At 47.7% G+C, this 10,818-nt stretch overlaps 1 protein-coding gene across 8 annotated transcripts in view; it reads left to right on the top strand.

Annotated features, from left to right (window-relative positions):
- The first annotated feature begins 636 nt into the window (after nt 1-636).
- The window catches only part of ZMIZ1 (zinc finger MIZ-type containing 1), a 365,884-nt gene continuing 355,702 nt past the window's right edge, over nt 637-10,818 (top strand). For 7 of the 8 annotated variants that reach the window (XM_072869884.1, XM_072869891.1, XM_072869885.1 and 4 more), the window contains exon 1: nt 637-783. The gene's annotated coding sequence lies outside the window, so the exon portion shown is untranslated. The remainder of the gene's footprint in view (nt 784-10,818) is intronic. The other variant, XM_072869883.1, reaches the window with a different exon arrangement.

Below are 10,818 nucleotides of genomic sequence, written 5' to 3'. Positions count from 1 at the left end.
GGGGCGCCTGAAGTGCAACACACGGAGCAGCGGGGTATCTCGGCGTTGCCGTGTCACCCCCCTGCCCGCCCGGCAGTGCCTCCCATCCCCGTAAAAATCCTCCCGTGAAGACGATACAGACGGAGGCACCGCATGCTTCAGAGTATATTGGGTCCAGGGCGGTTTTCCCCTATTTAGTAACAGAGAAATACAGAAGGGAGGATAGATACTCTCCTGCTTTCGGTTTCCAGAGTGGAAGGGTTTCTGAGTGCCTGGTATTCGGGAAGACTAAAACGAGAATCCCCGCCTTAAAATACACTGTAAGACAATATTTGTATTTTAAGTCGTATATAAGATTTTTAACTTTGCGTGATTTGGGGAGGGGGGGTTGCGGGGGGAGAGGGAAAGGGAGAGGGCGAAGGAAAGAACGGCCCTGTAGGAGGCAGCTCCCTTTCAGATAGGAATCTGGGACAGATTTTGCCAGCAGCCACAAAGCATGGCCCTTTGGTAATAGAATAGCCAATGTAATTTGACACTTCAACTTGCTGTGCTCTCTGCTAGTTGATTCACTTACTCACCCACTAACATTGAGCTCCTTTTCACTGTCTGTGGGCAAGGAAAAAAGGGGAGGGGGGAGAAAGAAAGAAAAAAGAAAGCGGGGGGGAGAAGGAAGAAAGGGGGGAATAAACAAAATCATATATTTGAAAATACCCGAGTAGAGCTGCAAATCAGTTGGGGAGAGAGGATTTTGCCTGCCTTCTTCCTTATTATTTTGCTGCTGCAAGGCTGCTTTGCAATCTGTAGGTAAGTTTCGCGTCTATTTGCGCTCCCTGCTCGCACCTCCCCGTTCGCGGCCGGGCAGGGGTTGCGTCTCGGCGGAGCAGAAACAATGGAGCGACCACGCTGGGGAAATAGGTGTACAGGGAAAAAAAACCACATACTTATTCTGCGAGGGGAGAAAATGTGCGGAGACTTCTTAAAGGGGCAGGCTGTCCCCGCCAGGGGAGCGGGGCGAGGGCGGGCGGGCAGCCGCGGAGCCGGGCCCGGCGGCGGGGAGGCGGCTCTGCCCGGGAAATGCCCTTCCCGGGCCGGCCGCGGGGCCGCGGGGGGACCCGGCCCGGGTCTAACTTGTAGCAGCCGCGACGCGGGCGGGCGGGCGTCGGGGCCGCCGCAAAAACAAAGGGGGCGGCGGGGGCCGGGGCGGCGGCTGCCCCCGGCCGGGGCGAGCGCCGTCGGGGCGGGCGGGCTGGAGCCCCGCGGCGGGGCCGGGGCTGCGGCCGCGGCTCGGGGCGTGCGTGCCCGGCCGGCTGCGTGTGCGTGCCCGGCCGCGCGTGTTGGGTTTGGGAGACGCGCGGGGGAGCCTGCGCCCGTGTTCCGGGCTCCGGGAAGCTTGCCGGGGTGTAAATTCCTTGTGTCTGGGTTTTGAGAGCCAGTTGGGACCGGGGCCTCTCTCGCCAGGCAGGAGGAAGGAGCAGCCCCCCTCCCTCTCTCCCCTCCCTCCCCCCGGTGCATCTGTCCAGGAAGCCGCCGGGGCGGAGGGGAGGGGAGGGGGCGCGGGGGCAGAGGGCCGGGGGGGCTCGGCCCGGCCGCCGCTCGCCGCCCGCCCGCCCGCCCGCCTTTGTGCGAGGGGAGCGGGGGCAGCGCTTCCAGGGGCGGCTGGCGGAGCTGCTCGCGGGGAGAGGGGGAATGGCAGTCAGTTAAAAGACACTTCAGGAATGTAAACATAAAAATAGGAGCCATCCAGCCACGCTTTTATTCCCCCCGTGCCGCTCGGGGTAGCGCTCTGGGCTGCCTCGGTAGCGGGGAAGGAGTAAGGCAGCCAAAGGCAGGGGGAGGAAGTTGCTACTATAATCGGGTTTTTAGACTGTAAACTTTGTTTTGCACGTGTAAAGTTTAATTTCGGTGCCACCTTGGAGGCTGTGATTAGGAGCACCCGGGTGGGGAGGCGTCTCGGGTTTTCTCCTCCAAGTGCAAGCCCCATTACCATATTTATTAAAGGTGAAAAGTGCCCGGCGGTGGAAGCGTGACCCCCGCATCGCGGCGAAACGGCTTTTGTCTGGGGTTGTCGGGGTCCCGCTAAACAGTTACGGCAGCTGCACAAATGATTACAAATTGCAGCCGTATAGGCAGTTTATTGAGACTGAAGCTAACTTAAGGAATAGCTCTGCATTGCCGTCCGATTGTGCACCGTGTATATTTTTGTGCTTCAGTTAATAATCTGCAAACGGCTTAATGGCTCTGTAGTGCCAGAGGAATTGGTTTTCTCCATTTACTTCAGCAGGCCTGAGTGAAGCTGGTGTTCTGACTGCTTTTTTCAATGCATTGACATGAGAGAAGAGGATTTAACTTGGCAGCCTGAACAAATGCTCTATCAAAGGTTTCCTAAGAGACAGTAGGAGAGCGGGGGAGATGAATGACCTGGGGTAGTTTTAGGGTGCTACCTATGTGAGCTTTCTTTTAAATATGAAATGGCCATTTAGGACTCTGAATAAAACTGCGCACATCAGAAAGGCGACAGGCTTATAAAATTTAAAAGGGCAAAAGCCCATTAATGCTGTGGCAAAGCTCTGGCTCCCAGCTCTGGTTGAGTAGTTCCAACTGCCTTGAAGTACCAAAGCTTTTAAGGAATCTTTAGCAACAGCTTCTCTCTAGCTGCAATATGGACCTTGGCCTTGCACACTGGAAGGTTAATGGTGCAGCCTCCCTCCCCAGGCAGGGGAGCGAAGGCGAGGGCGGGCGGCAGGCGTAAGGGCACCAGGGGTAACCGAGAGGTGAAGCAAAACCCGGGGTGGGGGGGGAAGAGCCCTACGCTAGGATGTACAGCTAAAACCTCTTACTGGTGGGGTCCTGTTCAGGTCGTGATACTGGGGTAGTAATGTGGCACGGTGGCAGAACTCTAACTCAAAAGTATTACCAGCACCAGCAGAAAAGTTTCACAGAGGAATACAGCAAAACTAAACACCGCTGACGGTCTGTGGGAGAATAAGGATCCTTCTAACAAACATAGTTGGTCTCGGATTCAAACCTCCACTTCCTTCTCTCGACTGGGGGAAATGTACTATGGCATCAATCTTCTCTTGGCGGGGCCTGGTGCAGGTCTGTGAATGCCAGAAGACTCGCTCTGACCTTTTTCTGTTCAAGTTGAGGATGTTGAAACACCAGCCATCAAACAAAAGACACATTGAAAGCAAGATCTGCAATGGAGCACGTGTGACTTTGAGGCTAGTTGAGTGCATTTGGTGACTGTTTTCCTCGGAGTTTGGGGGGGGGGGGGGGGGGAAGAAAAGGCTGCTTATTTTTAAAATGACACTGTGGAAAACATGACTTGAAATCCTTTAAATATCCCACAGTCAAGGTCCTTTCTTCTTTATATCTTTACTTTTTAAATGTCTTCTTAAAATGTTTTGATTTCTACTTTTTTTTTACATGTGTGTCTATAATTGCCAAATTACAAGAAGACTCTCTTTTCCCCATGGGTGTGAGGAGGACCAAGAATTTTGCAGAATCTCCCACATTAAAAAAAAAAAGCTTTAAAAAAAAAAAAGTGTCTTTAGGATTACGTTTTAAAGCAATGAAAAATTTCCTGGGATTTAATTGACAGATTGTGTTTTTATCTGCTCAAGATAACAGTACCTCAAAAGCTGGCTGATGCAAAGATTATTCTGTAAATTGTAATTTAAATTTACTTTGGGCTTTCAGAATTTAAAAAGAACGCCCTCGGGACCAGTCGATATAGGTATCTAACATACCAATGACACTCATGTTGACATGGACAGATGCTTTTATTGTTTACATTGTTTACGGTCCACAGTACCTTAAATAAACGTTGATCATGATTAGAAACAATAATTGAGTCTGTGGCAAAAGATCAATGAAAACTTTGTTTCAGGAAAGAAGTGAGTTGCTGTGTATATATACAGAGAGTGTTTTGTGCTGTCTGAGATGAAATAAAACTGCAGTCTTAATGCGGCATACAATTCTGTTTTTAGAATATTTTAAGAAACCCACAAAAGATAATAGATCAGTTTCTGCATCATCTGAAAGATTTGTCCTGATGAGCAGCGGTTATGAGGGGTGGAAAGGAGAGGAGGCTTTGTAGCACGTTTCCATTCATAACTTTTCTTGGGAGTTGCTTGCCCTTTACCCCACATCTCTTCCACTTTTATAGGCTCCAAAGGTTTTGTGTTGACAAAAAAAAAACAAACCCAAAACCAAACAACAAACCCTCACGGATGGCAGTTACATCGCTGATACTATAGTTGGAGACAATGTTGGCTGGTTTTTAGCAACTCGATGTGCGTACTAGCAGCCTGGAAAGCCTGGTTTCTCTCCTGAAAAGGAAGAAAAATAGATCCCAGAAAGGAAACAAAGCTGGAATTCCTTTTGCCTTCCACAGTGTTGTTGATAGGCTTCGGGACAACGGGGATCCAGCCTCTTTCCAGTCGCAGAGAAGATAATGTGACTATGAGAAATGGATGTAGTGGCTGGCCAAGAGCTCCTGGTGCCTGCCGTGCTGCTGTAACAACGTGGGTGATCAAATGCTGCGGAGGGAGTGAGCTGGGATTGTTACGGCTTTACCTGGGAAGCCTGTTTCTCATAAATAAGTAGCACTGCAGTTAATGCCTGTGGTAACAAATTTGACCACTATGCAATTGGCTGATTTGTTCACTCCTAGTTAGACCAATTTTTGTGAAATCCTATCCTGTATTACAGCAAAGCGGCAAGAATACTGCTGAAGAGTTTAGAGTTGGTTTACTCTTGTTCTTGTCAACTGCCTGTTGTGGGACGAGGAACAAAAGCTCTCTTTATCCATTTAGGTGTGTTTTATGGTAAAGCATAGTGAACAGTGCATCAATACAGACCACCACAGATGGGCACTGATATACCTCCTGCTCAGATATTGTACGTTTTCCTTTCACTGAATTTAAGTGTATGTACGCTTTCCTTCTTGATGATAAGTTGAGGCCGTCAGTGGTATTAGAAATCATTTCTGCTTTAAAATGGTGTCTTTGGCTTAAAAACAAAAGATTTGTAAATTGAAATGTTGCTTTGTCATATTGATTTCCGCCCCCCTCCACTTCTTCTAAAAGCAAAAACTTCTTACGTAGCAATTTTCTATTTCTTTGTTTCCTTTGCGTTTCATATGATTATTAGCATTCAGCTTGGTTAATGTTAGAATATTTTAAAGGTGATATAGACTGCAAGAGAAATGTTGAGGCAATGGGTTGTAATGGATCTCCACAGCTCGACTGTTGGAGGCAGTAGTGTATTATGAGAGTAGGAGATGGTCTTACACTTGTTATGTGTTATTTTTGGTTCTAATAGGTTAAGATACACTGAAGTTTACATTGCCTGCAAAGGTGAGGCTTGCTGGCTTCAGTACAGTGCCTCTACCCTTCCCTTTACGGAGCAGGGCAAATTTGTATGGGTATTATGTATCTAGTAGGAAAAAAAAAAGTAAGTTGTTCTTGGGCAGACAAAATCACTTTCCATCTAATTTCTCCTGGAAGTGTCAACAGAAATTAAGTTACTCCGCAGGGGATGACTCATTCTTAAAAGAACGTGCCCTTTTGAAGGCCCACATAGGTGATCATTTGATCCAGGCCACCTATAGTTTCCTTCAGTTGCTTATACTTTTTAAACCTGTAGCAGAGGATAGAAGTAGTAATTTGTACTCCTGTATTGAATCCTGGAATAGCCAAACACAGTCCCTTCCAGTGGGGAAGGGGTGGTGGTTGATGCTTTTTAAAATAAGGTTTAGGATCTAATGAAATATCTAAGCTCAAAAAAAGACTTCTGTCCTTTCCACAGATAATTCAATAAATTGAGCTGCTTTGTATTTTGTCTAGTGTATTAATATTGAGGTAGTCACATGCAAGCTATCACGTTAACATTCCATTAAGATAAATGTGGGAAGCGTATCCCTTGGTTGGTAATCCAGCATTTATTTCGACTCTGCAGAGCAGCTTTGAATTGATTCCCAAAGTGAAGCAAGAAGGCTGTTGGCTCAACATGGGGGGGAGGGAGGAAAAGAAATTGCTCAAAACCCATTAGTAGGCATGACGCTACAAACCTGTGGAAATTTCATAAAACTGTGGGTTTGGATTGCCTCTACTGCTTATTGTTTGTCTTCATAGGGAGTTTATTTGATTTTTTAATGTATTTTTTTTATTTTGTTTTTCCTGACTTAATATTTATAAGTCAGTGGATGGTGGAGAGCTGATTTATAAAACTGATGTCCTGATGCTAAGACATCCTTCAGTCCTGTGAAACCTACCCAGGTGATCCTCTGGTAGGTTTCACAGGATCCATAGGCAGTGGTGGTGTCCTCTCCCTGTAGAACCATATTCCAGTTTCTTGGTAGTCAGTATTGGCTGCGAGCACAGAGGGACTGTGGTTGCTGTAAGCCTTTTTTTGCCAGAGAAAAGCAGCACCGCTGTGGGTCTGACTTCAGAAAGGGGAACAACTCTAACCTATAGATAATAACGTACATGTCATCAAAGCTAGCATGAGAATGAAAGCCACGGACTTTGTGCATCTGATAGTGTCATGTAAAACCAGTATGGGAATTTTTTGTTGTCTTTATTTGATCGTCTTCACATCTTTCTTGTTCTGATGTTCTCAACTCTTTGCCTGGTAACTGGTAAATCAGAAGGGTTTGTTTATTGGGGCTGCAGTGATATAGATATGACAGAATAGTAGGGGCTTCAATTGGCCATTTAGTAGCAAAAACAGTTCCCTTGATGAATATCTGCTTGTTTCATGGCTGTATTCCTGATTCCTTTTGAGAACAGCAGGGCCTTTTAGGCTGCCCTGAAATACACACCTCCTGCATATCCATCAGTAAATTCTGAAGTGCAGGTTTCTCGTCCTCTCTTGGTTTTGAACACCCATTCCAAAACCAGATGAACTGATCAAATATGGGCTTAACGTGTAAATAAGGGCATCGTGGGATGGGGGAGCAGTGCACGGCAGTGCTGAGGCTGACTTACTGCTGGGGCACCTGGAGCGTGAGAGGGTGTGGTGGGTTGACCCTGGCTGGACACCAGGTGCCCACCAAAGCTGCTCTGTCACTCCCCTCTTCAGCTGGACGGGGAGAGAGAATATAACAAAAGTCTTGTGGGTTGAGATAAGGACAGGGAGAGATCACTCGCCAATTACCGTCACTGGCAAAACAGACTCGACTTGGAGAAATTAATTTAATTTATTACCAATCAAATCAGAGTAGGGTAATAAGAAATAAAACCTGAATCTTAAAACACCTTCCCCCCACCCCTCCCTTCTTCCTGGGCTCAACTTCACTCCCGATTTTCTCTCCATCCTCATCCCCAGCGGCGCAGCGGGATGGGGAATGGGGGTTGTGGTCGGTTCATCACACGTTGTCTCTGCCGCTCCTTCCTCCTCAGGGGAGGACTCCTCACACTCTTCCCCAGCTCCAGCATGGGGTCCCTCCACGAACTTCTCCAACGTGAGTCCTTCCTGTGGGCTACAGTTCTTCACAAACTGCTCCCGTGTGGATCCCTTCCATGGGTGCAGTCCTTCAGGAACAGACTGCTCCAGTGTGGGTCCCCCATGGGGTCACAAGTCCTGCCAGCAAACCTGCTCCAGCATGGGCTTCTCTCTCCACGAGACCACAGGTCCTGCCAGGAGCCTGCTCCAGTGTGGGCTTCCCATAGGGTCGCAGCCTCCTTTGGGTGCATCCACCTGCTCCACCGTGGACCTCCATGGGCTGCAGGGGGACAGCCTGCCTCACCATGGTCTTCACTGGGGGCTGCAGGGGAGTCTCTGCTCCGGTGCCTGGAGCACCTCCTCCCTCTCCTTCACTGACCTCGGTGTCTGCAGAGTTCTTCCTCTTGCATATTCTCACTCTTCTCTCCAGCTGCAATTGCACAGTTTTGGTGTTTTTCCCGCCTTCTTAAATACATTATCACAGAGGTGCTACCGCCGTCGCTGATGGGCTCGACCTTGGCCAGTGGCAGGGCTGTCTTGGAGCTGGCTGGCATTGGCTCTATCGGACATAGGGGAAGCTTCTAGCAGCTTTTCACAGAAGCCACCCCTGTAGGCCCCCCGCTACCAAAACCTTGCCATACAAACCCAATACAGAGGGTTTGAAATTGGACTTCCCTGGAAATTTCCTGGTCTCACACTGATGCTGAGAAGGGGGGGTTTCCCTAGTCTGATCATGATTTCTACCTCACCAAAGGCAGAAATTGTCTTAAGCTTGTAAGGTGTTTTTACAACTCTTCCTTAGTGTATCACTGAAGCTCAGACCCTTCCCCTATGGTGTAATCTTGGGCATGGCTGTTGTCCAGCACCTACCTGGTAGATGGGCATCCTCCAGCTCAAAGGTTACCATCTGCTTTTGGCTATTTTAGAGGTGTGATAGTGTCACCACAAAAGTGCTGAGTGACAGTGAGGAAAGGCTCTTGTCTTCGGTTGCAGGACCCCCACCCCTTCAACTACAGCCACTTTCTCAAGGAGGCAAGAGAAACTCGGCAACTCGCTGTCCTGCTGCCCCCGTGCCCAGTTTGAGTAGTACTTCTGTTTGCACAGCCAGAAGGTGGGATGCCCTCGTAGATGGTTTGAAAATAAGAAATACCTTACATGTCATTGCTTTAACATAAACCTTAGTCTTTCTTAGCATTGCACATCTCTAAGATTTTGGCTATTGTAAATTACAAAAACCCCTTATAAACAGGAAAATTTTCTTAGAGAATGTTTTTGCTTAAAAAACATTGCAAAAATACAAGTTCCTGCAGCTAGAGTAGTTTGACAACAAGCACTGTCACTTTTTCATTTTAAAACTATAATTTATTCATAGGTAAATGGAAGACCCATTGGGTGACCTTCCCCCCCCCCCCCCCCAAAAAAAAAAAAAAAGGCAGGAGAAAAGCTTTAAAAAGCAGTTTTAGAGACTTTGTTGACATTGAATTCTTGGAAGAGCAGTTTGTTTATATATCTATCTATATACGAAAGAGAGAAGGGTTTATTATCCCACAGGTTTGCAGGGGGGAAGAAGAATGATGTGGTTGGCAGGCAGTCTACCCAATCTCTTGGTGTCCTTCTTGTAAATTCTGTGTTTGCTTAATGCTCTTATAACCCTTTTCCCGGCAGTGGGATCACAGAAGTTAACTTGTTTACAGCTGGTATACAGCTTATGTTGGCCTCCCTTACAGCAACCCAGTGCTTCCCCCAAGCCTTTTCGAAGAAAGCTTTTCTTCCCTCCTCCACTTAGCACAGGTTGATGCACTTTACATTTGATTAAACAATTTTTTTTTAAAGACTGGAATGCGTGTTCTAAAAAGACTCCAGGCCAGTGAACTGTCATCCTGCAAATGCTCTTGGGATCCTGACTATCTGCATGTTCAGTTCGCTGTCCTTCGGGTGCTTTACAAAACCATGAAGTCCTACCTTGCTACTGAGATATGGGTACTCTCTCTGTTTCACAGGAAATCGAGACACTGAGTTGCAGTAGGCACATATGTGCAAATGTGGGTAGCAATTCTGTGACTGAAAACGCAAACTCGACGTGTGTTGCATTAGCAAGGCTGTTTCTCTACATACTAGTGTTCAACTTTATCCCATTCACAAGCCCCTTCTTTCTTGCTTCTGAGAGATCTATTCTGATACATCTCACCTGGTGAGACTTAAAGCAGCTATCGGTCCTTCTTCAAGAAATTTGTTTCATGAACTGTACTTCAGTCTTTTCCTGTCCTCCTTTCAAGTATGAGATTTCTCCCAAAATTTACATCACTGTTTTAAAAAGTATTGGGTTGCAGTCCAGCTGGAGTTTGATACCATTAGACATGGGAGCCTACTAGCTTTCCAACTGAATGCATAGCTTTGGCTTTTGGCACTGTAAAACTCTGACATCTCGCACATTAAAATCGTAACAGTATTATGTAAGGAGAAGTTATTTTGGGTCACTAGTGGAGCCTTTTAAGACTTGGTTAAAGCAGCCTTGCGAGTTAAAACAGTTGCGCTCACGTTCTCTTCCCGTAGCTTTTTGACGGTGTAAGGGTGCGGGTGGCGTGTCCTTTCCCAATGGTCTGCCCTTGACTTTGCTCAGGCTGTCGCTCTGGCTCTGAACCTTCTTTTGCCGCAGCAATTCATGCTGCTGCGGGGACCCCTTCTTGGGGGGGAAGGCTCAGCCTTGCTCAGTGCTGGCTTTTGCAGACCTTGCTGCTTTGGGGTGGGACTGGCAGGAGAAGCTGGGGGGCTCTGTGAGCCAGCTGCTCTGGGCTCTGCGGCAGCGGGGGGACAGGAGTTGCGTGGGCAGACGGATACGCGGAAGGGCTTCACAACCCAGATAAACAAATCCCACCTCTGCAGCGGGCACCCGCTTGTTTATGTGTAACTCAGGAGTCACTGTTTCCGTTGGCCTTGTTATTCTTTACCGAAGGACAAGTAAAACTATGACAGCAGCTGTTGGTGACCAGCAAGACACAGAGTGCAGAAGAAATCCAGGGGAACCTTTGAAATGTTTGTTAATAACAAATACTTAATCCTGGTGTTTTACACGTGAAAAATGCCATACTTGGACTTTTCTGAGTGGTATAAGCAATTACTATCAAGACCAAAACTTGCATGCTGAGTGATCCTCGGGTATGAATTAAAAATAAAGGGAAGGCCATTCAGACCTTGTTTATACGTCGGTAGAAATCAGCAACAGGACACAAGATAAATATTTCAAAACATTCACATGAAATTGCCATGTCCTCCAACGTCTGTGCGGCAGGGAGCGCAGAGGAGCGGCAGGGAGAGAGAGGCATAGACCCGGTGGTGCACGGCGCTGCACAGGCTTGGGCGAAGCGGTGGTCCTTTCTGCAAAGGCTTTGC

This window comes from Ciconia boyciana, chromosome 8 (assembly GCF_034638445.1).
Source record: "Ciconia boyciana chromosome 8, ASM3463844v1, whole genome shotgun sequence".
NCBI classification, from domain to species: domain Eukaryota; kingdom Metazoa; phylum Chordata; class Aves; order Ciconiiformes; family Ciconiidae; genus Ciconia; species Ciconia boyciana.
Note: the sequence above shows the minus strand (reverse complement) of the source record. Positions and strands in the feature narration are given on the sequence as shown.